Raw genomic sequence first — 27,151 nt, 5'->3', positions numbered from 1 at the left:
GTGATGTTTGAACTCCCGATACCTTGTATGCTGGCTTCTGTACTTAGGCCATCAACACGCTACATCAATGGCTTGAGTACTGGAATAATTACATCTCCAGAATAGTTTCACTATTTTAAAAACAAACAACAACAAGATCAACAATATTTTATATTTCTCCATATTCATTTTTTCAATTAAATTTTTGGGTTTTTTAATCAATAAAATGGACCTCCCACTTCCTTCTCTCCACCCCCATACTTTGCCAAAGAGAAAGAAAAACAAAAACTCTATTTCAAATATATACAGTCAAGCAAAGCAAATTCCCCTTTTAGCTATGTCCAAAAAATAAAAATAAAAAAGGTCTCAGTCTGCACTCTTAAGTCCATCACCTCTCTCTCTCTCTCTCTCTCTCTCTCTCTCTCTCAAGAGGTCATCAACAATGCTTCATCTTGAGTCCCCTGGAATTGTGATCGGTCATTGTGGTGATCTGAGTTCTGAATATTTCAAAGTCATTTGTCTTTGCAATGTTGAATAACAAAATTAATGTTGTTGTATAGATTGTTTTGGTTCTGCTCACCTCCCTGTACATCAGTTCACATGAATCTTTCCAAGTTTCTCTGAAGTGGTCTCCTCTGTTATTTCTCAGATTCAATTTGTTTCCTTGATCAATATTCCTTAATGGAGATTAACCTCTCAGTTTCCAATTATTTTCTACTGCCAAAAGAAATGTTAGAAATACACCACAGTGCCTGGTACATGGTAGGTGCTTAATAAAAGCTTATTTGGTGATTGGCTGATTGAAATGTCTTTGGACATATAGTAGAAAGTTTCTCTGAGGCATAGAACTGAAATTGATATTGCTGGACAGAAGGGTATGCACAGTTTAATATCTTTCAAAGAATAATTCAACTTGCTTTCCAAATGGCTAGACCAGGCCCCATTTCCACCAAAAGTGAATTAATGTGCCTTTTTTCTCAGAGCCCCTCCAGTATTTGTCATCTTTCTTTGTCGACTTGGTCGATTTAATGGTGTTAGGATTCTTACAAAGTGCTAAGTCACTAGAATTGATAGGCACAATTCACAAGTCCAGGAGATTCACAAGTCACACCTCCCACAATCCCACTCTCGGAAGAGGAGTCAACCTTTGAGTTCACACCTTTAAAAGATCATATATAAGGAGCTCCCACAAGCCAACTAGAGACTTTGGGGAGATTGAGAAGCCAGGATTCAGCTGGGCAGAATGAAGGATTCAGAGGGAGCTGGAGACTGAAGCTGGCAGAGGCAAAGGACTAGCAACAAGAGTTCTTGGAACCAAGGAGAGAGACAGGCTTCTAAGAAAGCTAACTGGGCTATTTTGAAGGAGACAATAAAGGATCTGAATTTAACAGCTGGCTGCATTTGAGATGATTATACTTTGAACTGAAACTAAGGCTCCAGAAGCTCCCCAAGAAATCTGCTCCCATAGAACATTATAATTTAAAGAAGAGAAGAACATTATAAATGGATATGAGATAGAATCTCAGAGTTGTTCTAATTGTTGTTGTTTAATAACAATTGCCCTAATTATTAGTGATTTTGAGCATTTTTTCATATTAATAGCTTGGATCTCTTCATTTTAAAACCATCTGTTTAAATCCTGTGACCGTTTATCATTTGGAGAATGGCTCTTGTTATAAATTTGAATGGATTGTCTATATACATTAGGGATGAGGGACTATTATCAGAGAAACTTGCTTCAAATATTTTCCTCCATTACCTATTTCTTTTCTAATTTTAATTACATTGATTTGTTTGTGCAAAACCTCTTAAACTTAATACATCAAAATTGCCTATTTTAGCTCCTGTGATCCTCTCTCTTGTTTTTTCATGAATTCTTCTGTAGATATAACAGGTCATTTCTTCCATGCCCATATGATGTCATCCTTTATGTCTGAGTCATGAATCCATTTTGAGTCTGTCTTGGTATATGGTGTAAGATGTTGGTGTCCATCTAGTTTCTGCCAGATTGCGTTCGAGCTTTACCAGTGATGTTTGTTAAATAGTTAATTCTTTCCTGAATAGATGAAATCTTTGGGTTTATCAAAGACTCAGTACTATACTCCTTTACTTTTGTATATTATATACAATCAACTCATTGATCAACCTCTTTATTGCTTAACTAATCCACACTAATAACAAACTGTTTTGATAGCTTTGTAGCAGTTTGAGATCTGATTCTACTTAAACATCTCCCTTCCCACCTTTTTAATGTTACTTCCCTTGAAATTTGATTTTTTTTTCCTTCCAGATGAATTTTGTTATTGTTTCCCTCCTAGTTTTATAAAGTAATCATTTGGTAATTTAATCATGTGTAGCTTAGTAGTTTAATTGTATCGGTAGTTTAATAGACACTGAATAAGAAAATTAGTGGAAGTAGCATTGTTATTTTTATTATAGTTGTTTAGACTACCCATTATTAATTGATATTTTCCCAAATATTTATATCTGTCTTTATCTGTATAAACTGCTTGTAGTTGCATTCATATACTTCCTGTATGGATCTTGGCGAGTATTTTATGCTTTCTATAGTCATTTTAAATGGAATTTCTCTTTCTGTCTCTTCCTGGTAGATTTTTAGTAACATGCAGAAATATTGATGATTTGTATAAATTTCTTTTATATCCTTCAATTTTGTTAAAATTGTTGGTTCAATTATTTTTTCAGCCAATGCTAGTATTCTCTTAAGCATGCCATATCATCTGCAAAAAGCACTAACTTTGCCTATATCTATTCCACTCTTTATTCATGTTTATTCCTTCAATTTCTTTTTTATATTCTCTCATTATAGTTAACATTTCTAGAACTGTGTAGAATAATAATGGTGATAATGAACATCCTTTCTTTTCCTTTAATCTTATTAGAACTGCCTCTAATTTATCCCCATTATGTATAATAATGGCTCTTGGTTTTTTATAAATACTACTTATTGTATTAAGAAAGATTCATTTATTCCTATGCTTTCTAGTGTTTTTCGTACAATGGGTGTTATGTCTTGTCAAAAGCTTTTTCTGTATCTGTTGATATGATCACATGCTTTTTATTTAAAAATAAAATATAAATATAATTAACAATAATACAAGCAAAAAGCATACGGTTCTTTATTTAAAATTTTTATTTCCAAATTCTCTCTCTCTATCCAACTCCTCCTTCATTTGAGAAGACAAACAATATGACGTCAATTATATATGTGAAATCATGGAAAACATTTCCATGTAAGCCATGTTGCAAAAAAAAAAGGCAAAATGAATAAAGCAAGTGAAAAAAGTTATTCTTCAGGATCCATCAGTTCTCTGTCTGGAAGTAGATAGCAATTTTCATCATAAGACTTTTGATTATTGTCTTGATCAGAGTAGCTAAGTCTTTCATAGTTGATCATCACTATAATTTTGCTGTTGTTGTGTACAAGGTTCTTTTGGGTCTGCTCCTTTCGTTCTGCAGCAATTAATGTAGATCTTCCTAGATTTTTCTGAAATCATCCCTCTATCATTTCTTATATCATCACAATCATAATTTTCTTAATATAGAAGTAGTCCAGCATTCTTGGTATGAAACCAACCTGGTCAGAGTGTATAATCTTTGGGATATGTTGTTATGGTTTCTTGCTAAACTTTTCATGAAAAAAATTGAGTCAATATTCAGAATGTTTTATTAACGAGATAGCTAGTGAAGAAATGAAAGGAAATCTGTGATCACTAAGAGTCAAATGGCATTGTCTAGTTCTCCTGATGTCAAGCTAATTCCATTTAATTCTTTTTTCCCCCTGAGGCAATTGGAGTTAAGTGACTTGCCCAGGGTCATACAGCCAGACTGTGTTAAGTGTCTGAGATCAAATTTGAACTCAGGTCCTCCGGACTTCAGGACTGGTGCTCTACCCACCGTGTCACCTAGCTGCCCCAACAAGATTTAATTCTTTAACAGGGTTTCTAGAACAGAAGAATATGACACACAATGCAGTTATCCATCGCAACATTGCAACTTTCCCTGGTTTTGATATATTGTGGGTTGCCATAAGAAATTCAATGGGAATTTTAGGGGGTTTTATGGAAGTTTCAGACAACATGGGAAGACCAACAAACAACACAGAAAAAGTTTAGAGACTTAGAAATGCATAAAATACATGTATAGCATTGTATAATATCAACATATTTAATGTAATATAATTTTGGTTCAATATAATATATTTTAATATAACAATGTATTAATATATATTTTTAATATAATAATATTTCAGACTTCTCTGGTACAAAGGGAGGACCAAAAAGTTTTCCACAGATTTTCCAGATCACCGGGAGCCTTGCCCCAAAGCTTTGAGATGTGAAAGGGACAGCTGTAATTCACTAAGATCTTGGCAAAGCACTTTAGGGTATATCACACCATCCTGGAACAGATGAAGAAATATTGCCTCGAGGGTAAAGAATAAAATCGACTGGGGCATTTCAGAATGGTTGGCCGAATGTCAAGACTTGCTTAATACCTTGTTAGCAGGTTCAAGGAGCTCTCTGGTGGAGTGCTCCGGGAATCCGAGTTTTGGATTGCTGCTATTTTACATTTTATCGATAAATTGAATGGATTCTAGATAAATCTGATTTCAGAATTCCCTAGCTTCGGGCAAGTCACATAACCTCTGTCTCAATTTCCACATCTGCACCATGGGGATAATAATAACACCTGACTCCCAGTTTTGTTGTGAAGCTATAATGAGATAGTATTAATAAAGCTCTTTATAGAGCTGTATAAATGCAAGGGGGGAAGTAATAGTCAATACTAATAATGGTATGTTAATAGTAATACTAATAGTATATTTAGTTTAATAGTATATTAACACTATTATACTAATAGTATATTAATAGTAATACTACTACTAATAATAACAAGATTGATGATCCAACGTATCTCAAAAGGGCTAACGCAAAGAGCTGAAGAATTTCAGATGAAATTCATCCTGTAGGAAGATGATTTCAGAAAGGCCTGCAGAGACTGACATGAACTGATGCTGAGTGAAATGAGCAGGACCAGGAGATCATCATATACTTCAACAACAATACTATATGATGATCAATTCTGATGGACGTAGCCTTCTTCAACAACAAGATGAACCAAATCAGTTCCAATGGAGCAGTAATGAACTGAACAAGCCACACCCAGCGAAAGAACTCTGGCAGATGACTATGAATCACTACATAGAATTCCCAATCCCTCTATTTTTGCCCATCTGCATTTTTGATGCACAGGCTAATTGTACACTATTTCAAAGTCCAACTCTTTTTGAACAGCAAAATAACTGTTTGGACATGTATGCTTATATTGCATTTAATTTATACTTTAACATATTTAACATGTATTGATCAACCTGCCATCTGGGGGAGGGGGTGGGGGGAAGGAGGGGAAAATTGGAACAAAAGATTTGGCAATTGTCAATGCTGTAAAATTGCCCATGCATATAGCTTGTAAATAAAAAGCTATATCAAAAAAAAAAAAAAAGAAAAAAAGAAATTCATCCTGTAGGAAAGTAAAGCCTTGTCCTTTGCCTCCAAAAATCAGGGTGATGAGTGGAAGATGATGGAAATAGGGCTAGAGAATCCTGCAAGTAAAGAGATCTGGGTGTTTTCGGGGATGCTTGGCCAGACGATCGGGCAGCTCTTCAAAACGTGCATTTGAAGGCAGCCTCGTGGAGGAGTAGTGTTCTAGCATTTACACGGTGCCTTCAAATTTACCAAGCAATTTATTGATTTGAATTTCAAAACAAGTCTATGAGATTGATGTTATTATTGTCTCCATTTCATCAATGAGCTTGAAGTTAAATGAATTTCCTAGAGTTGTACAGTTAGGGTCTGGGGTAAGATTTGAATACAGGTCCTCCTGACTCCCCTTTTAGCTGTTAGTTGTTAACTCCCCTTGGCCAGACCCCATTTGGTGAATCCTGTTTGTTTCTGGGCACTACACTTGAAGAAATAAAATGGACCAACTGGAGAGCACCAGCGGAGGGTGACCTTCGAGGCCATATCATAGAAAAATCAGGTGAAGGAACAAGAGATAGTTAGTGTGAAGAAGAGAAGAATTAGGGAGAAGCACTTGCAGAAGAACAAGACTTCTTCTGCCTGACCCCAGAGGAAAGAACTAGGAACAAAGTATCAGGGAAGCAGATTTCTGTCCTACATAAGGCAAAATGATGAGAATGGAGAGCTTTCCCACAGTGCACTGGACGGCCTGGAAAGGTTCTGGGTTCCCTCTTCACTGGGAAGTCTAGGACACTACTTTGGGGAGATGTGGCAGATAAGAGTTTGTCCAAATCACACCAGTGAGGTCATTTCTGAAGTCCCTTCTCATTCTGAGAGAGAATTCCTTAAGCTTTTTATCAGCCACCTGGGCAGTACCTTACAAGGTCAAGAGAAGAGCCCTGCCAAGCCTGGGAACCAGGGTGGGTACCTGGGAGGGCACGGGAAAGAGTGTGGGCTTGGAACTGTTATGCCACAGTTCTCTTTAACTGTCCTGACTCAGTTTCCTTGTACAAGTTTCCCTTGTCTCAGTCTCCCTAATTACTCCCCTAAGCTGTAAATCTCCCTCTGGTCCATGAAGGCTGAGGACCAATTAGTCTAAGGTTATAAATTGTTAGCCCAAGCAAGATAAACAAGAGAGTAGACTTCCTGATTATCTTCTGTCCTTGAAAAGTTACATCTCTCTAAAATATTCCAAGATATTTCACTAACATCTTTATCTCTGGTATTCAGACATCCTGTCTCTGGGTTCCTTTTTGATTCATAGCCTTTTCCAGCTGGGCTTTCCCACTCTTTCCTACTCTCTTCTTTGTCTCTAAAAGGTATATAAAGGTTAGAGATTCTCCATTCATTGCTGGAGAATGGCGGCTGGCGGTGGATGCTGGACGCTGGATTCTTTGAGATGATAGTCTCCTCCAGACCTGGGACCAACATGAATTCCTTGGTCCCAGTATATCTTTATCTCTGTCTGACTGGATAATTTGAGACGAGAGTCCTGTCCAGTCAATCTTACTCTCCCATTAATAAAATATTAAAAACTCTCTAATCTCTCTCCTGCCTCAGTTTCTCTGGCATTACAGAACTAGGGAAGAGGACTGAGGGGAGGGCAAAGCCAATGGAATAGTAGCTTTGTTACTCACTCCCTGTGGCCAAGGTTTCTCTTATGATAGGGTTGGACCAAATGACCTCTAATGAATGGTCCCTGCCTTTGGATTGCTGCTTGGGGTGGGAGGTTGAGGTCTAAGGTCTCTTCTCCCAAGATATGGTGGACCAGGGAGTCCTGAGGATCCTTGGGATGGGCTGGTCTCATGGGAAGTTACCTCTTTCCTCTAGGGTCAGGACAGTCTGTGGGCTGGTGACCCAGGCCTAGAAGGGGGAGAAACCCCACAATATGAGAAGACACAGCTGAGATGCTCTAGTCTCCCACACTCAGACTCGATTTGGAGATGTCAGGAAGGTGAGAGGGAGGAAGTGGTGAACCCTGGGAAAGAGAAGGAGGGGTCTCTGAGAGCCTGAGGGCCTGACCCCAGAATGACCCTAGGGGCTGGTCCAAACTCTTAGTCAAACATCCCAGTGATCAGGGCCCTGCCCCATCCCCTGGGAAGGAAGAAGATGCACATGGGAGGGAGGGGGAGAAGAATTCAGGGATCCAGGTGGTTAGATCATGGATTTGTGGCTGAGTGGGGCTTACTGAGTCTAGCCCCCTCCTCGTACAGATGATGAAATTGTGGCAGAGGAATGAGGTGATTTGTTGGAGGCCGAAGGCAGGCTGGTGAATAGTGCTGGTTCTGGGGTCCAAAGAGAGCTCAATTGTCAAATGAACATAATACCAGCAGCCACCTTGAAGGGTTATTGTAAAGATCAAATGTAAACTGTCAAGCCTTTGGTAAATCTTACAGCAGAGTATAGATGGTAGCCAGTCTTGGTAAAGGACAGAGCTAGGATCTGAATCTTCTGTTCTTTTGACTTTGGCTTCATACTTTCCCCCTCCTGGCTTCTCTTTGCTCCAGGAAACTGCCTTAGAACTCGTCCATCACCAAGGGACAATGTTTGGTAGATGGATCCTACACCAGGGCCCTCCCACAGCCGGGGAGGCTCGCCCCATTTTTAGGGAGATCTTCGGGGACAAACATCTGACGAAGGATCTCAGAGGTAGACCCCGCTCTACAGTGTGAAGAGGGGTTATTTCACTGTGTATCTGTACCTGTGTCCAGCAGGGTGCTTACCACTAGTAGGCACTTCATAAGCATTCCTTTGTAGATCGGTGGTACCGACACGTAACCGTTCCCTGCCTCAGTTTCCTCATTGCTAAAATGGACCTAATAGTAATTGTCCCATCATCTTCTCAGGGCTGTTGGAAAGGAAGTCCCTTGGAAAGCCTTACTGCCAAACTGAGAGGGAGAAGGCTCCTGTTTGTTTCTGCAGCTGCCCACAGGACAACGTGTCCAGGACAAGCTCCTGTGTTCTAATGGGGTTAAATACCCACAAAAAGTGCAAGTATTAAACCAGGGCTGGCTCCAAGTCCCAGTGTGTCCACTGGGTAAACAGTGATAGGGCTGCTCTATGACACGTTCCCTTTCCTGACCACCACCCACAAATATATTGTAGAATGGAAGCTCCTTGAGGGTTGATCTATAAATTATTATCTCCAGTTTTTCCTAGAGTGCTCTATAGCACACAATAGGCACTTCATACATGCTTTTTGATTGGTTGATTATAGATTTAGAGGTGTAAGGGGCCTGAGAGGCCACCCAGTCCAATCCCTCCGTTTTATGGGCTGCCAGGGAAGTGAGAGCTTTTGCTCTGGATTGCCTCGCAGGAGGGCATGCTGACCAAAGGCAGTGGGACACTTTACTGGCTTGGTCTTAAATCTAGACAACCAACAAAACAATCAAATGAACCCTGATTGGTAAGTGACTGTTTCTGAGGAGGGTCCTGAAAAAGCTGGCTCCAGCACACTTTCTCTGCCCAGGAAGCAAGTGGCAAAGCCAGGAGCTGAACCTGCTTTCTCTTAATTTAGCTTCAGTGATCTGGTTACCACACCAACCTGCCTCTTTATGGAAGAAGGAAGGAAGGAAGGAACGAAGGGAAGGAGGGAGGAAAGAAGGAAGGAAGGAAGGAAGGATGGATGGAAGGAAGGAAGGAAGGAAGGAAATCAATAGGGAGGGGAGGAAGGGAGAAAGGAAGGAAGGGAGGAAGGGAAGGAGGGAGGAAGAACAGAAGCAATATTTCTCAATTTTATTTGTTTTTAGGTTATACATGTACATTCCTCTTTTACATATTTCCATATGAATCATGTTGGGAGAGAAAAATCAGAACAAAATGGAAAAACCATGAGAAAAAAAAAAAAACACAGAAGGAAAAATGGTAAAAATAGCATGTGTTGATTCCCATTCAGTCTCCACAGTTCTCCCTTTGGATGTGGATGACATTTTCCATCCCAAGTCTATAGGAATTGCCTTGAATCTCTGCACAGTTGAGAAGGGCCAAGTCCATCAGATTAATCATCACACAATCTTCTTGTTGCCAGGTACACTGATCTCCTGGTTCTGCTCACTTCACTCAGCATCAGTTCATATAAGTCTTTCCAGGCTTTTCTGAAATCAGCCTGCTCATCTTTTGTTTTTAATAGAACCATGATATCCCGTTGCTTTCACACGCCGTTCCCCAGGCAAGGGGCATCCACTCAGTTTCCAATCCTTTGCCACCATAAAAAAAGAGCTGTTACAAACACGTGAGCCCTTTTTTATGAACTGAAGACCCAGGAGAGACCCCGCCGGATGGAAGCGGTGTTTCTTTGGTATTCACTCTGTGCCAGTACTGGAGAGGCAAATATAACCCCGACTTGATGGCACTTTGCCGCTCTAATAGAAGACATCACACATAAGGGGAGGGTGGCCAGAGGAAGAGAGAGAAAAGCAAGGAAGACAGAGGGCAGCTGGCTGGCGGAGTGCAAGATGGGCCGGGCTGGGCTTGCCTGTCAGAGGGTAGCCCGAGGCTCAGGGACCTGGATCCTGGAGGCCTTGACTGTAAATGACTTTGAATGCATTCTTCTTTGACTCCCACAGGCCCAGCCTTTCACCCATCAAATGACCAGATCCCCCATCTCTCCACTATAGATATTAAATGGTCTTTCATCCCCTATTAGACTCCTAGAGGTCAGGCCTCCACCAAAATGGCCTTGTGTGCGTTCTGTAAGAGCCTCTGTATCCATCGGCTGTCCCCGCATAGAAGGGAAGCTCTCTGAAGGCAGGGGCTGTTGATTTTTTTCCTTTTATTCCTACCCCCTAGTACAGTACTTGGCACACAGTAGGTGCTTAACAAATGTTTATTGACTGATTAATCTTCTCTGACCAGAGGAAGCTTTAAGGAAAATCTGTTTGATGACTGACTGACTCTCACGGAGGATTTTCCCCTTGCCCCAGAGCAGATTTTCCCATTGGGGGTTCTTGCTGCCAACTGATGCCCCCTGGGTGAGAGTCAGGGTGGGGGGAGATGGAGAGGAGGAGGCTTGGCTGGGGGAGGGAGCCGTCCATCCCGGACCTGCAGGAAGAAAGGAGGGATGGAGGCAGGGCCGATTTCCTGGGGGCAGCCCTGCCTGGAGGAGGGAAGCTGGGGAGCCTCAGGGGGAGCTGGGCCCATCGACTGGCAGGTCCCAATGCTCGGGGGTAGGAGGGAAGTTTCTTATTTCTCCTGTCCCGACTTCCCTCTTTGATTTATAACACCATGAAATGCTCTGTCCTCTTCTTCTTTCCTCACTGTCCCTCAGGGCCCTCGGAGAACGCGGGGACCACGGCCCGGGGACCTAGGATTTCCAGGGGGTCGTCCCCACCTCTCTCTGGCCCTTGAACGCTGGCCTCCCGGGCAGGAAACAGGGAGGTGAGTGTGGGGGAGGGCGGGGGGAGGAAGGAGACGTTTGACTTTCCAGAGTGGGACCTGGAGCCTCGGGCGCCCGAGGGGGTGGGAGTGGGGGAGGGGCTGGCTGGACCCAAGGACCAGGGAGGGTGTGGCCCGCAGGTGTCCCGGGGCCGGGGCCGTCCACTGGGCAGGAGGGCTCGGGGGCGTCAGAGGGCTCGGCCGCTCCCACCCCCACCCCCGTGATGGCGGCGAGCTGCGCCTCTTCTGGGAAACGCGGCTCTGGGAAGCCGGGCCCGCGGCGGAGGTCAGGGAGGAGGTCACGGTCAGGACCCCGGAGCAGAATCGCTTCCCCCGCGTCCCGGGCGCTGGACGCGGCTCCAGGCCCGGGGGCGGGGCAGAGGGGCCCAGGCCGGAGAGGGCCGCGCGGCCGCCGGCCACCGCCGGGGTCTCCGGCGCGCGTTTCCCGGCGGCCACAGGCTCCTGGAGCAATTGTTCTGTTGGCGTTTTGCAATGGGCCGGGCCGGGCTGGGTGGGGGAGGAGGGAGAACACACTTCCTGTGGTAACTGCGCGCTTCCTGTTTTCTCAGGCGGCCACCCGGCTGATTTGGAAACAGGGACAGCTGCTGGGGGTGGGGGGCGGGGTGGGGGCAGAGCACCCCCTGGGGGCTGGCCTGAGGCAGCCTCGGGCCCCCCTCGCAGGGGCCGCTCTCCCTCCCGCGGCCCTGCCAGCCCTCCGCCCGAGCTGGAGGCCTTCCAAAGGGAGGGCGCACCTTTCCCCCTGGGGAAACTGAGGCCCGCCTCCGTGAGGCTTTGGACCCCTGGCAGGAACCCGCCCGGGCACCAGGGCCTCCGAGACAGATCCCGCAGGGCCCGCGGTGCCAGGTCCGGAGCCGCATCTCATCCTGGGGCAGGGGGACAGGCCGCCCCGCTAAGGAACTCGAGGAGAATTGGGGGGGGGGGCGTGGAGGAAGGGCGCAGAGAAACAAGGGGCCTCGGTTTCCACTTCTGTAAAATGGAGATAGAGAAACAATGGGCTGGTAGCTCCATGGCCCGAGTCCTGAAGGAGGGAGAACTTGCGGGGGATGGAAAACGCAGCGAAAAGAATCCTTACAGGGCCGGGAGGGACCCCAGTTGGAGTCCTAGCTATGTGATCTCGGGCTAGTGTCCTCATCCCATTAAGGAAGGGGCTGGGTGTGGACTCCAGGCTCTCCTTGTGTGACCCAGAGCCCAGGGGAGGGTAACAGCGCGGGGGAAGGAGCCAGAGGTGGAATTATACTTCTAGAACATCCTTTAGAACCGGATCTAAGATGAAATGGGAAAGCCCAGGAGTGGCTGCAGGTGGGGCCGGAGCTCTGGCCCCGCTGGGTTCCTGACCCTCGCGGTTGGTTCTCCCAGTTTGTGCTCTGTCTGAAGCCGGGACCCTCTCTGATAGGGCGGCCTGGCTCTGCCCGGGGCCCTTGGGCACCCGCGGGCATGGGGGAGGAGGCGGGCACAGGAGAGGGCAGCGGGAGCTCAGATTGGGAGCCTTAGGGGCTCTCGCCCTGAGGATTAGTCCCAGAAATCTTAAGCAAAGACATGGGGATGACTCACTTCTGGGTCACAAGACTTGTAGGATCCAAAGAGACCTTTGAGATCATCTCGACAAACCTTCCTTGTATCAGTGGGCAATGTAAGCCCCCAAGGGCCAGTAGCTCGTCTAAAATCACATTGAGGGAAGGGGCCTGTTGGGATCTGAACCCTCCTCCCATAATCCTTCTTCCTCTGCTTGGAGGCTTTGCCAGTGGGCTGGGAGCCGGGCCATGGGCACAGCGACCCCACCGGGAGCTTAGATGTAGAACTGGAAGGGACCTTGGAGACCTAGCTCAACCCAATCTCATTTTACAGATGGGGAAACTGAGGCCCAAGGAAGGGAAGTCTGTCCAAGGTCAGACAGCTGCTAAGCTGGCAGAACACAGCTTCACACCCAGAGCCTGGGAGTGCTCCAATAGGATTCCTGCTGTGACTCAAGAGCCCCAAGTGTCTGTTCCACCAGGAGTCAGCCTTTGTGGGATTTTGCTGGTAGAGGCCCCTCTACTGTCCTACACTGATTTTTTAAATGTTAGTAGTCCTGGGAGGAATGGAAACCCCACAACCCCAGGTAAAGGAACTTACTGGTTCATTTGGGGGTGGCCCTTCCCCAGGTGAGAGCACTGGGGGCCAGTGACAAAGAAGGGGATTTTGGTGAGAGACCCCACCTTCCTAAGAGGTCCTGTTCTCTGATGGAATAGGGAACTCCTGAGTTCCTAAGCACAGTGACCTAAAAATGGGCCCAGCTTTATGTTTGGGGACATTTCAGATCTAGGAATCCCCCAAGAACCCCTGGGCAAAAGTGTCACAGAAGCTTTCCCAGTGAGCAAAGAGGGAGATGCAGCCGCGGGACCCAATTGGGGCCCAGTCCTAAGGCTCCGGGCCCCTCATTTTGGGGACACCTTGCTGTTGCAGAGATGACGGGAGGGAAGCCCTGCTCAGTGGGGAGGCTCTGGCCAATGAAGTTTCTATGACAGGGTCAGAGGGATCCAGGCAGTCCTGGGGAAGCACGGAGTCCAGTCTTTGAGATCCCCTACAGATGGGTACAGCTGCGGGGTCCTGAAGGCTCCTCATGTCAGCAGCTTCCAGCAGAAACAGGGTCTGGGGCCCCTGTGTGTCAGAGAGGCTGGTGGGGCCTGGAGTGGTGTGGATGGCTTGCCCACCCCCAAGCTGCTGAGTTAGCGGCTGTGCAGCTGCCGAGCTGAAGCAGAGGGCCTGGTTTATAAATAAGCTTCCAATGTGGAGAGTCATCAAGTTTTCATCTGTTCTGGGCCCAGCTGCAGTTACCTCAGTGACCACAGAGCCTGGTGCTGTCCAGCTTTACCAAGTCCAGAACCAGGATCCACCCAGTTCTACCAGGCCCAGAGCCAGATTCCCCTGGCACCCACCAGCCCCAGAATTAGGATTGACCAAGCCCAAGGCTGGGACCGATTGAGACCTCCCAGGCCAGATCTCCCAGGACTGGCCAGATCTAGAGCTGGGACCAACTGGGATCTGCCAGGTCAATAACAGGACTAGCTGAGTTGGGATCTACTGGGACCTTCTAGACCAAATACTGAAACTGGCCAGGCCCAGAGCTGGGATCGACTGGGATCCACCAGGCCAATGATATGACAGACCAAGCTAGGGTCTACTGGGACTCGCAAGCCAATAAAGAGGGCTGGCCAGATCCAGAGCTGGGACCGACGAATCTGCCAGGTCAACAACAGGACTGGCTGAGTTGGGATCTACTGGGATCTCCCAGGCCAATAAAGAGATTGTTAAGACCAGAGCTTGGATCTACTGGGATCTACCAGTCCAAACACTGAGACTGACTAGGCCCAGATCTGGAAGCTACTGGGATCTCCTAGACCAATGAATAGAACTGACCAGGCCCAGCACTGAGATCTGCTGAGATCCAGTAGGCCAGTATCAGGATCTACGGGGTCCCCTAGGTGGATAATAGGATCAGCCAGGCCTAGGGCCAAGATCTTCTGGAATCCACCAGTCCAATCACTAACACCAGCCAGGCCAGGGCTTTGATCGATCGGGATCCTGGCTGAAGCCATTTGACTTGGCCCCACTGGGATCATCTAGGCCAGTATTCCGAGAGCTCCGTCTCTTCCAGGAGCAGGATCTTAAGGCCCAGAAGAGGAGTGTGGGGTGGAGGTGGGGCAGGACCATCCCACTCTGCTCCAAACCGAGCTGCTATTTAAAAACTGAAACTGGGAGGAGTGACATGAATGTGGCTGGCGGCTTGCCCAGCCCCCTCATCCATCCCCCACCCCCACCTCTGGCCCCTCCATCTCCCCAAGCCTCTTCCCACGGCTTCCTCTTTCCTTCTCCAGCACCCCCTCCCTGCCCTCGTCTTCTGCAGTGTGGTCTCCCCCCCACCCATCAGGCCTTTGGGAACAAGTCCATCGTGATCTGCAGACAATTGGCTCCAGAGCCCAGAGGGGAGCTGGACTAGAGCGGGGTTCTGGCTTCCACCCCCACCGCTCTCAGAGGAGGGGTCTTGGGGAATCTCCAGATTGGTCAAATGCTTGCTCTGGGCTCAGGAGCCATCCTGGGCAGCCTCATCCTGCCGGGTTAGGGACCGGTCCGGTGCCCCCGGAACCCTCCTTCCTCCCACTCTTTAAGGCCAGTGCTCTCAACTCCTTGTTTTGGTGAGCTCTCCTGAAGAAACACCCCCTAAAGGGAGCTGGGAGATGATTAGGAATCCCTTTCTCAGCCTCAGTTTCCTCCCTTGTAAAAGAGAGATAAAAGCACTTGTCCCCCCTACTTCACAGAGTTGTTTTGGAAGCTGTAAAGCCCTAGAGAATCCCCTATCTAGAAGGCACTTAGGAAATGCCTCCCAAACAAGGAATCTCAGGATGGGAGAGTTAGAGGCACCTCAGAGCCATCACGGCCACCCCGGGCACAAAGGGGTCCCCACTAGAACGGGCCTGAGAGGTGGACCCTCAGCCTCTACCTGGGGACGGCCAAGGACACGGAAAGTGAGCTCGTCTGCTTGGGAGGCTCCGATTGCTGGGACGCTTTTCCCGACCTTGTAACTCCCTTGAAATTATCCACATGGTGCCCCTTTCAAGAGACCCCACTCTCACATCCCCTCACTGCCCCCTTCCATTCTCCAGATAAAAGGCACCCACTCCCTGACCCAGGCTTCAAAGCCTCCTCCCATGACCTAGTTCCAAGCATTGGCCAAAGAAAAACAAAATAATTCCTTCCCTCAGAGAGCTTGTGTTCCCTGGGGAAAAACAAAATGTATACAGATAAGGAACCAAATTGTCAAATAAGATAACAGAGGTAAAGTACTTTGGAAACCTTAAGTGCCAGATAAATGCTAGCTATTGTTAGAGCTCGAGGTAGTTTGGTATAATGGTTGGGGCAGTGGATTTGGATCCTGGAGAATTGGATTCGAATCCTGCCTTGGACACAACTAGTTGTATGACCCTGACCAAGTCTTAATTTCCTAGCTCAAATTTCTTCATCTGTAAAACATGCCTATTTCCTATAGTTGTTGGGATGATCAGATGAGATAATTTCAGTAAAGTCTTTTGAAGATCTTAAATTCTAGGCAAAAAAAAAAAAAAAATCCACTTACAAAGTAGTGAGGGTTGGGAGGGAATCAGGAGCTGAGTCTTGAAGGGAGGCAGGGATCCCAAGAGACAGAGGAGAAGAGGGAGAGCATCCTGGGGAAAGGGGCTAGCCAGCTTTTGCAAAGGCAGATTAGGAGATGGGAGGTCGGGAGCTAAGGGCAGCTTGGCCACTTGGAATGGAAGGTAGAACAGACGAGGGGGCCTAATGTGAAAATTGCCTGGAAAGAGAGGCTGGAGTCAGGTGGGTTGTTAACAACCAATTTTATTCCAGAGACACTAGAGAGCCATTGAGGCTTCTTGAGCAGGGCATTGGCAAGGGCAGATCTGTGCATTGAGGTCACTTTGGGAGCTGGGCGGGGGATGAGATATGGAGGGGAGAGTGATGGGACAGCTGGGATCCGATGCTGAGGGACCTGGGAACATCCTAGAACCCCCCTTCCTCATAGTCTGGTCTACTGGCCCGGACCTTAGCCTGCTTCATCTTAAAGAGAAGGAAATTGGGCCCATAGATGGGGAGTGGCTTGCGTGAGATCACATAGGAAGTAGCAGAGTGGGACCCAAATCCTGGGGGTTTGCTCGCTCTCATTGCCTCTCCCATGTCCCTTTGTTTTTCTAAGGGCTTTTATTCCCCAGCTGCTATAACCAAGCCTTAGGACATGCTTTTGTGCCCCAGTTTCCTCTGTCTGTTAAAGGTAGATAGAGATGGCTCCCTCTGATCCGAGACCCTCCAGCTCAGAACAGGCCCAAAGCTCTGCCCACTGAAGCGGGCAAGCTTTTCCACGTCCTCCCTGTTGCTCTTTGTGCCCATCTGGGCTCCATGAACAGCACCCTGTAGGAGAAACCAGGTTTTCTGATCCCAAACTGGATCTCTCTCCCCCATGTCTTGGGCTGTCCAGCTTCCTAGGGAAGTGTCGGCTTTTTTACAGGGACACAGCTCGCTCTAGCAGGAAGAAGAAGGGATTTGTGGGTTAGAGGTCCTGGTTTTGAATCCGATTCTGCTCCCTACTAGACCTGTGGCCGTGGCCAAATCATCCCCACCGTACAGTGGGCACTTGGGCCGAGGTTCTAAGGTTCCTCCCAGCTCTATATCCCGTGAGTCTGAGATTCAAAGTCTTGTTCTAAAGCCCCACAGAATTGGGGACTCAGACCTAGAAGGGAAGAGACTCCCCCAGCACACCTGAAGATGTTCTATTCTAACTGACCGGGAGTGGAAGGAAGGGAGTGGTGCAGTAAAATGGACGTCTCCAAAGAGGAAAGCTCTGGTTGTAGGGAGACTTTGGCAGAATCATTTAGAGGGGACCAATGAAGGTCAGGGAGGGAACTGTTCTAGCCCCCCTGGACTAGGTCTGGCCCTCGACCTTCCGAGACTGTTTCCCCCTCCCCGTTCCCCCTTGAGGTTTTTCCCTCTCCCTCAGGGCTACCCCTCCTCCTCCTCAGGCTGTGGCCTGACCATCAGGCCCTTGGGTGCTGGTCGGCCTCCTTGGGATAGAGCCAGAAGCTTATAAATAAGCTGCTGCAAGGCCCGAGCAGGCGTCTGCTCCGCTCCGGCCCCCGCTGTCCCCCACTCCGAAAAGCACCGTTTCCCTTTTCTGGGTGACCACATGCCATGCACAGGGAATTTCCAGTACTGAGTGGAGCCTCTGATTCACTCTGGCCCCAGAGACAGTTAACTCCTTCTGGGAACCAGGCTGGCCTGAGGCACGCATTCACCACTGGCCTCAACGGGGGGCGAGCCCATTCCCTCCCCACCTTCACTCCCAGCCCACCGGTGCATTCAGGGCTCCCTCACGGCCGTCTCTCAGGACTCACCTGTCCCCTTCCCAGGACCCCCAATTACCCACCCCCTTTCTGGGCTTCCTCTCCTACAGGGCTCTCACACACAGGCCTCCCACTTTTCACCCCTTGGTTCTATCTACTCCAACTCCAAGCTGGGAGGTGGGAGCGTTCTCTGGGGAGAGCATGGAACCGGGAGCTTAAAAGGGAATAAAGCTGGAGGGAAGTGGATGAATGCAAAGTGGAGGCATCTAGAAGGAAAAAAAAAAAAACTTTGTTTCTCCATTCTCCTTTTTGTCCACAGAGGGTGTCTAGTGACTCTCAGGAGGTGAATTAAGACCATTCCCCATTCCTTGTCCACCTCCCGGAGAGCAGCAGGAGAAATCCCTGAAAAGTCAGAGGAGGCAGGCCGATGGCATGGGGCAAGCGTGGTGGTGGTGGGGAGTTCCATGTCAGTGAGGGGACTGGAGTTTAAAGTTGCAGGGTCATCAACTATAGTCGTAGTCATCAAGGACTGAAGGTTCTGAGCTAGAAGGGCCCGTAGGTCCATTCCCCCTCCTTTTGGAGACAAGGAAAATAAGAGCCAGAGAAGGGATGTGTCCAAGATGGCAGAGGTAAGGATGGAGTCAGACTTCAAACTCGGGTTTTATGATTTCAAAGGTACCCTCCTTTTACCTGGCTCAAGTTTCCAGGGGGCAGGAGCCCCTACTATGGGACTGATTGAATATAAGCTTCTTGAAAGGAAGGGGGAAGGAGCTCCTTCTCTGTTTTGTTTTTTGTTTTTGGGGGGTTGGGGGTATTCCTCCAGCACCCAGCATCTGCCCAACATATTTTAGGTGCTTAATAAATGCTTGTTGCAGCATATAGGGATTAAGGTTAAGTCATTATTTATGATATGGTGGCAGTTGTGATTGAGGAGACAATAGAGCCCTAGAGAGGGAAATGGGGATGCAGGGTGGATGGGCCTTGAACATCCTTTGTTGAGACAATTCCAATAAACTCGGGATGAAAATTGCCATTCACATACAGTGAGAGAACTATGGAGACTGAATATGGGTGGAAGCAGAGGGTTGTCACCTTTTTTTGTTTGTTTCTCCCCTTTTTGTTCTGATTTTTTTCTTGCACAACATAGCAAATATGTTTGAAAGAATTGCATGTATTTAACCTAAAAAAAAAAATTTCTTTGTTTTATGAAAGAGAAGAAGGAAGGCTGAAGGCAAAGAGTATCAATAAAAGTTGACTTTTAAAAAGAAGAGACGAGATGTTGGAGGGATAAAGAGCAAGAAAAGCAGTTCAGACTTTGAGATGGGATACGGAATGGAGGGAGGGGGTGAGGGTTACGGAACAGTTTCCAAACGGGTGAGAGATGGGGCAGGGGACTTCTTGGCAAGCACAGGCCTTGCCCCCTTCCCCTCCCCAAGGGGATGCCGGCCCAGTCGCGGTGAGTGGGAGGAAGTCACCACAGGCCCGGGTGGGTTTGAGGTACAAAAGGCTGAGTGATGTGGCCAGGAGGTGAGCTCCCCGGCTGGAGGAGGCTGTGGCCAAGGAGCAAGGAGGCGGAATGGGGAGGGAGGATGGAGGGAAGGTGGAAGGGTTTGGAACATGGACAGAGGACAGGAATGTCAGGGTCCTCGAGTGCTCTCAGCTACAGACTCCGTGATCTGGGAGGGAATGACCGAGAGTGGGGAGAGATGACGTGTCCCATGGGGCTGGAGGATGGAAGGCTCTGCAGGGCACGGCTTGTCCCAGGCTAGGACCCAAGGAGCCTCTCGAAATGTCTCAACAGCTAGAGGAAGTTGCGAGAGGACTGCTCTGAAGCAGCCTATGGTAAACTTTTCCAGTCTAAAGCACGAGTTACCTCCACCGTCCCCTCCTCTTGGTACAAGTCCTGGGGGAGGGGAGCTCTAGCCTGGCTCCCCTTCCTTCCCCAGGCCCCCAGGTGGGTCTGCTCATGGGAGGGTGTGGGGTGGGGTGAGAGCCAAGGAGCCCAAGAGCTGGGGCTGGACTCGGCCCGGCTGCAAGAGCACCCACCCTACACTTCCTGTTGCCAGACAGCCCAGGATTGCATTAGAGCCTCTGCTGGCTCCCGCCACCCTCCTCCAGACAACAGCTCAAAAGGAACAACAAGACTGCTGAGGGGGCGAAGAAGAGCCGAGCCCTCCATCCCAGCCTCCAGAACCCGGGGCCACATGTCCCGTGACGTCCGGCCCTTCCCTCGCCTCTGCGCAGCCTGTGCCCAAAGCCGGGCAGCCCTACGAGGTCCTTAGAAACACCCCCAGCTCAGAATTTGCCTCTGACAGGGTCAGGGGATCCAGCTCTCTTTGGGGTCCCTCTCAAGCAGCCATTCCTTATCCATATTCCTTAGAGCCCCATCCCTGGCCTCTTGTGTTCTATCGATTTCCATTGACGCTCATGGACACATTTCTTCACCCCAGGAGAATATAAACTCCTTGAGGGAAGGGACTGTTCGGTTTCATGTGGCCCTTGTGTTCCCAGAGCCTCACACAGTGGCTGGAACGCATAAGGCAATTAATAAATGCGAAATCACCGTCTTTCTCTGGCCCTCAGTATCTTCATCTATCATAATGAAAGGATTGGGGTTCCTTACCTTTTTTGTGTCATGGATTCCTTGGGCAGTTCGGTGACCCCTTCTCAGAATAATGTTTTTAAAGCCATAAGCTCAAATACATAAGATTACGAAGAAAAGCAATTATATTGAAATACAGCTATCCAGTTACTGGGTGTCCCAATAGTCTTTGTGCCATTTGAAGTGATTAGAACTGGTATTTAAAAAGCTTGTTCACCCTTTCCCAAGATTCCCCCGGCCTGCCTGGTCTGTGAGGTCCCTTTTCATCTGTCAGGTTCTCTGAGTCTCTGAGTCTCTGCTCAGGTACATTCTGTGTGGGTTCCATTCATCACCTCTAGTCTAGGGAGGCAGTGAGATCCAGCCCCGTGTGGGTCCTGGGCCGTGGAGGCAGTCTCCTTGGAGAGGCTGGAGGCTTGCCACTTTTGGGGGGAGCTTTGATCCCTGGGAGGATGAAACATTTGCTCTCTGGGAGTCTGACCCTTTACCTCCCCAGAATCCCAGGAAGGGCTCAAGTTTTCACCCCCACCCCTGATTATGACATTATCTGACATTATTTCCAATTTATCCCATTTATGGCTTGTTTGGAGAGAGTTATTGTCTACTTGCCTGTTACACGGTGACCTCCTTGAGATCCAGAACTACACTTTTGCTTTAGTTTATATCCCCAATAACCATTAGCCTAGTAGGTGTTTTTCAAACACGTAGTAGGTGCTTTAAAAAAAAAAAAACTAAGTACCAGCAGTTGATTATCTACTTGACGCCACTGGCTTCCCGAGGCACTCCGAGCCTTTCCTTCTCACTGGAAGGTGGATGGCAATTAGAGTTGGGGTGGACTTTTGAGGTCATCTAGATCTACTCCCTCATCGATGAGTAACTGAGACGTAGAGGGAGAAAGCAACTCGCCATGCAGCTTGGAAGTAACAGAGGTAGCATTGGAACCCAGGCCCCCTGCCTCCCCTGTTCCCATTGTGCCTGGTGGTCTTTGGGTTGAATGGATCAATCCCATCAGGCCCCCTCTTAGGGCCTAGGACTCAGGAGGTGAGTGCTTTTTTCCCTGAAGCCACAGGCAGTAAGTGTCAGAGCTGGGATCTGAATCCAGAACTCCATATCCCCATCCAGAGTTCTTTGGTAAACGTCCCAAGGAATAGACCTCCAGCTAGATCTTAATGGAGGCTTCCTCAATAATAAACACCGAGATGTTGCCAAGGGATGGCACAATCTAGCCCCGCCTGTCAGTCAACTCGCATGTATTTAATACCAACTGTTCTAGGCTCTTCCTTCCACCCATTATCAGCCTCTCTTCTACATTTTCCCATCTCTTGTTGTCTCCTTCACTGTTCTCCCTCTCTCATCTAGGTTGCTCTTCCTCTATATTTTTTGTTCTCCTTCCTTCTTCCTTTCTTTTGTGCTTTTAGGTTTCCTCCTCCTATCTTCTTTTCTTCTCCTCTCCTTTCTCTCTTTTCCTTCCTTCCTTCCCTTCCTTTTCCTTCTTCTTTCCTTCCCCCTGCCTTTTCTTGTCTCCTCCTCTTCCCACCCCTCTCCTGTCCTGTCTTCTCCTCTACTCTTCTCTTCCCTTCCCTTCTATCTCCTCTTCTTTCCTCTTCTCTTTTTTTTCTTTCTTTCCATTCTTTTTTTCTTCCGTCTCTCCATTTTCTCTCTATCTCTGTCTCTCTCCCCTCCCTCCTTCTTTATTTTCCTCTCCACATCCTTCTCTCTTCTTCATCTTTCTCCCTTGTCCCAGCCCTTTCTGTTCTACCTCTATCATTTTTCTCACATCTCTCCTCCCTTCCCCCTTTTCCCCAATCACCATCTAGTTCAGGTTTTTATCATCAGCCACCTAGGCTTAAAAGAAGCTTCTAGTAGATCTCCTTTCCTTTGCTCTCTCCCCTTCAATCCGTCCTTCCCGCTGCTGCCGGACTAATCATTCATTCTTTCTTCTTTATCTTTTTAAATTAAATTTCCTATTCTCCTCCTAATCTTCTTTATATGGAGCTAGTCACCGCCTTTGCTCAACAACCTTCAGGAGCTCCTTGCTGAAGCTCAAACTCTCACGCTCCCCATATCATGGACCTGACTTGGCCTTTCTGGCCTTAATTAGCCCTAAATGACCTCGATTCTCAGTCCAGCCAAACCGGACACTCCCCCAGCCAGTCCACGTCTCCCGCTTTCCCACCTCCATTTTTTTGCCAGGAGGTTCCTTGTCCTTCCTTTAGACCCGGCTCAGAAGCAAACCTCTGTGAAGTCTTCCCGGATTTGCCTCCGCCAGCTCCACGCCCAGGATCACTCCCCACCAGGGGCTCACGGATCTCCCGTCTCTCATAAAATCCCAGGATCGATCACCCTCTGGGAGCTGAAAGGGCTCCCGGAAGCCGCCCCCTCCCTCATTTCACACATGAAAAAAAGGTCATCCAAACTCCCAGCGCCATTCTGTCAGAAATGGAATCTGAGCCTAGACGTTCCGCTTCTGGACCCAGGGAACTTTCCACATCATCCCGGAGTCTTAGGAGTCGGCCCGACGGCCCGGCTTTCCAACTGAGGGAACGTGTTCCCGTCAATTGAGTGACTTCCCTGAAGTTGCACTGAATACTATTAGAGGGAGAGCTGGGATGTGATCTTGGTCCCTAACTCTTCATCAAATACTTCCTGGAGGAACAAGATGACTTCTCTGACCAGGGAAGTCTAAGAAATGTTTTGTGTTTTCTTGTGGACTCACGTGCAATATGGCCCCCTGTTATCTGGGCACATGGCAATCTTTTTTTTTTTTAATTTAAAATCTTTTTTATTAAAACTTTTTATTTTCAAAACACATGCATGGATAACTTTTCCACGCTGACCCTTGCAGAACTTTGGGTTCCCATTTCCCCCCCTTTCCCCCACCCCTCCCCAGATGACAACTAATCCAATATATGTTAAACATGGCAAAAATACATTAAATCCAATATAGACATACATATTTATACAATTCTTTTGCTGCACAAAAAAAAAAATCAAATCAAAAAAAGAAAGACAATGATTAAGAAAACAAAATGCAAGCGAACAACAAAAAGAGTGAGAATGTTCTGTTGTGGTCCACACTCATTTCCCATAGTCCTCTCTGGGTGTAGATGGCTCTCTTCATCACAAAGACCGTTGGAACCAGCCTGAATCATCTCACTGCCGAAGAGGGCCCTGTCCGTCAGGATTGATCATTGTGTAATCTTGCTGTTGCCGTGTGCAATGATCTCCTGGTTCTGCTCACTTCACTTTGTATCTGACCGCAAGCTCCAAGAGGGCGGGCCACAGGTCTTACTGGGTCCTCTCCTGCACAGGAGCACGAGGCTTTAATCATTTTCCCGGATTAAGAACAGCTGCGGCGAGTGGTGGTTACAATGCCGAGATCGGGGAGTTCTTGGGCTCGGGTGTTCCGAGGTGGGGTCCTTCCCTGGACCCCAGTGTGGAAGGTGAGGGCAGCCTGGGAGATGGTCCACAATGACAGACAGGGCAGCTGCAGGACACCGTGCCTTGGGCTGGCGAGAAAATCCGTTGCTCGCCCCTTTCCCTTCCCTTGAGAGGGAAGTCCCATATGCCCTGTTCCATTATTATTAGTATTACTATTATCTTTTGCGGAGGCAATTGGGGTTAAGGGTTCAGTGACTTGCTCAGGGTCACACAGCCAGGCCATGTGAAGTGTCTGAGGCCGGATTTGAACTCAGGTCCTGCAGACTGCAAGGCCGGTGCTCTGTCCCCTGCACCTCTCTCCTGTTCCCATCATCGCTCTGACTGGAGATTTGCCAAATGGATCCAGTCGTCCCCAAGATCTGCCTCCTCAGTCGCCCTGATTCCTGGAACTGCTCTTCTCCTAATTCTGGGAGTTCCGGGCTGTGGGCTGAGTTTCTAGAAGGGGGCCAGCCTTCTGAAGAGCTCTCAGGGCCTGTAAGGGAAGGAAGAGAGGTTTCTGATGGGAGGGATGGGAAGGGGGGCAGCTCACTTAACTACAGGCTATGTGCGTGTGAAGAGCCGCTCTAGACGTACTTTCTAGTATTTTCAATAGGCAGCCTGGCAGAACGTCTAAGAGAATGAACTTGGGGTCAAGAAGAGCTTCCCCCTCACCCCTTAATAGCTGTATAACTATGGGCAAATCTTCACCTCTCTGAGACTCCGTTTTCTCATCTCTAAAATGAGGCGGTTGGATTAAATGGCCGAGCTATAAATCAGTGATCCTTCTTTGTCCATGAGTCCCTCCCAGTCACCCCCAGCTCTTGCTCTGGGGGCCTCGCTTGCACCGAGAACACATCCAGAAGCCAAGTTCAGCATAGATTTACAGATCAGGAAGGACCCTGGAGCTCGGAAGACCACCACCCTGTATAGAGGAGGACTGTTGAGGGACAGAAATTGGCCTGGGGGCTCATCTAGGGCCATAGATCTGCCTCTCAGGCCAAAGTCCTCTTGTGCTGAGTTAAATCTCCTCTTCCCCTCTTTCCCCAGGCTCAGATCCCACCTCTGACTCTACATGTGTGATCTTAATCAAATCACATCACCTGGGCCTCAGTTTACTCAACTGTAAAGTTGTCCTAGATGCCTTCTGAGGTCCCTTCCCTAATCCTGTGATACTAAGTGTGAGCCTGGCTGGGGTGGGGGAAGAGTGGGGAAGGGAACTTGTCAAGGGAGCCTCCTGCAAAGGCTGAAGGAGAAGGGGAGCTTCGAATGGAGCCCCTGGGGTAGGGGGATACTGGCTGCTCTGCTTCCAGGACGGATGTTCTGGCACTAAGTGATCTGGAGTACAGCAGCTCAGAACGTTTAGAAAGGGAAAAGACCTTAGAGAAGAGAACAGAGAATATGGAGGGAACCAGAGAACATCAACTGTCACAGCTGGAAGGGACCTTAGAACAGAGATTATCATACCTGAGAGGGCCCTTAGAATGTCTGAGCTGGAGAGACCTTAGAACAGAGAATGTCACAGAGGGAAGGAACCTTAGAACAGAGAATGCCACAGAGGGAAGGAACCTTAGAACAGAAAATGTCACAGAGGGAAGGAACCTTAGAACAGAGAATGCCACAGAGGGAAGGAACCTTAGAACAGAGAATGCCACAGAGGGAAGGAACCTTAGAGCAGAGAATGTCACAGAGGGAAGGAACCCTAGAACACGGAAGGTTTGAACTGGAGAGATCTTTGAACAGAGAATGTCAAAGCTGGGAGAGATCTTTAGAGCTCTTCTAATCCAAGCTTCTCATCTTGAAGAAACTGAGACCCTGAGAGGAGAACAGTTAGTTGGGCTCCAGCCTCGGAGAGTTTTTAAGCCAACAGAAGGGCTCACAGGGGAGGTGATTTTCTAGGCGGCGGCGCCCCTTAACCGGGGAAAGGCTGCCGTGGAACTGAGCTGGGGAGAGAGGGATGCTTCACGGGGCTGGCCTGGAAATGGGGTCCCTCGGCTTCTCCGGGATGAGGGAGGGGAGATGGGTGTGAGCGGGTGAGGGAGGAAGCTGGCACAGATGCCTGTAATTCACCGCACACCTGTGACCCAGGCCGGCCCCGTTCTAGAGAAGCCGCTATGGCTTCCCCTAGGAAGGAGTTGGGGGCCAGGGGCAGCGTGCCCTGCAGCCCTCATCAAGGTGAAGTTCTTGCTTCCTCAGCATTGTCTCAACTTCCGGGGATGTTCCCCACAGTCCATTTCCTGGAACCTTAGAACACAGAAGGTTAGTCTAGAAAGAGCCTTAGAACCATTCGTTTCCTGCCCCAAATCTTCCCCAAGCTGACTTTTTTGAAGTGTTTTTGACCTCATTCCCCTTCCTGCTCAATGGGTTTCAGGAGGTCCCCGTTACCTTCAGGAGGGAATAGAAATAAACTCCTCTCTCTTTGGTACTCAATGCTCTTCCTAAGCTGGCACCCTCTCACCTGCTCATCCCTGCCCCTCCACACCCCCCAAGGCCCCAGGCAGCCTGCTTTTGGTCAAATGCAGCCCCCCCAACTCTATCCTCTTGTACTGGCTGCTCCCCCTTCACCCCGAGTCTGGGACATTCTGCCTGCTCACCACTGTTTAGTTTCCATGGCTTCCTTCAAACTCGCACCAAAGCCCTCCTTCCACAGAAGACCTTTCCCATGGTGCCCAACTCTTTCAGATGGCCTTTCTGTTCAGGACGTAGAGCAGCAGAGCTGGAAGGGACCTTGGAACGCAGACTATGACCCTAGGAACATAGGATGTCAGAGCTGGAAGGGGCCTTTGGGCAGAATATGCTAGAGCTAAGAGAGCTTTAGAACACAGAATGTTAGAACTGGGAGGGACCTGAGAACAAAGATTGTCAGGGCTTAGAAGCTTAGAACACAAGGTCAGGGCCAGGGAAGAGCCTTAGAACAGGCCTGGAGTACGAAAAGCAGAGGAACTTTTGAATACAAAACCAAGTAAACCTGGTCTGGCCACACAGCGATCAGTTGGGGTCCCCCAGGGAGACCTCCCGGGGACACGAGGGCTCATTTTGGTACAGGAGCCCCGGGGATCCCAGCAGGGCCTAGATGGCTGGGAGACCACTAGGCCCCACGGGCCTTTGGGGAAAGGGCCAGGCCGCGGCCTCAGCCCTCTCCTCCCCCTCCTGAAGCCCCTGCCCCCTGTCAGGCTTCTCCCCCTCCCCGAGGGCCGCCTGCTTCCTCTGAGCGGGGGGCTCTGGCCCGGTGGCCTTCCCAGGCTGGTCTCCTGCTGCCACCTGCCTCGGGGGCCAGCCAGAGACTTCCTGTAGCGCAAGAGATTTATGCAAACGGGCTGGGGTGGTGATGTCACCCTGGGGGGGACTATCTCCCAGCT

The 27,151-nt window shown here is 48.6% G+C and overlaps 2 long non-coding RNA genes across 2 annotated transcripts; one reads left to right on the top strand and one right to left on the bottom strand.

Annotated features, from left to right (window-relative positions):
* Nucleotides 1-8,812: 8,812 nt before the first annotated feature.
* On the top strand, nt 8,813-20,343 carry LOC127542001 (uncharacterized). Its single transcript, XR_007948522.1, has 2 exons — nt 8,813-10,895; nt 19,843-20,343. It is a non-coding gene; the product is annotated as an uncharacterized LOC127542001 (long non-coding RNA).
* An 85-nt stretch (nt 20,344-20,428) lies between these two features.
* Nucleotides 20,429-26,927, bottom strand: LOC127542002 (uncharacterized). Its single transcript, XR_007948523.1, has 3 exons — nt 26,387-26,927; nt 25,870-26,036; nt 20,429-24,288 (listed from the first exon to the last, which is right to left on the bottom strand). It is a non-coding gene; the product is annotated as an uncharacterized LOC127542002 (long non-coding RNA).
* Nucleotides 26,928-27,151: the final 224 nt, after the last annotated feature.

This window comes from Antechinus flavipes, chromosome 6 (genome assembly GCF_016432865.1).
Source record: "Antechinus flavipes isolate AdamAnt ecotype Samford, QLD, Australia chromosome 6, AdamAnt_v2, whole genome shotgun sequence".
Classification (NCBI taxonomy): Eukaryota; Metazoa; Chordata; class Mammalia; order Dasyuromorphia; family Dasyuridae; genus Antechinus; species Antechinus flavipes.
Note: the sequence above shows the minus strand (reverse complement) of the source record. Positions and strands in the feature narration are given on the sequence as shown.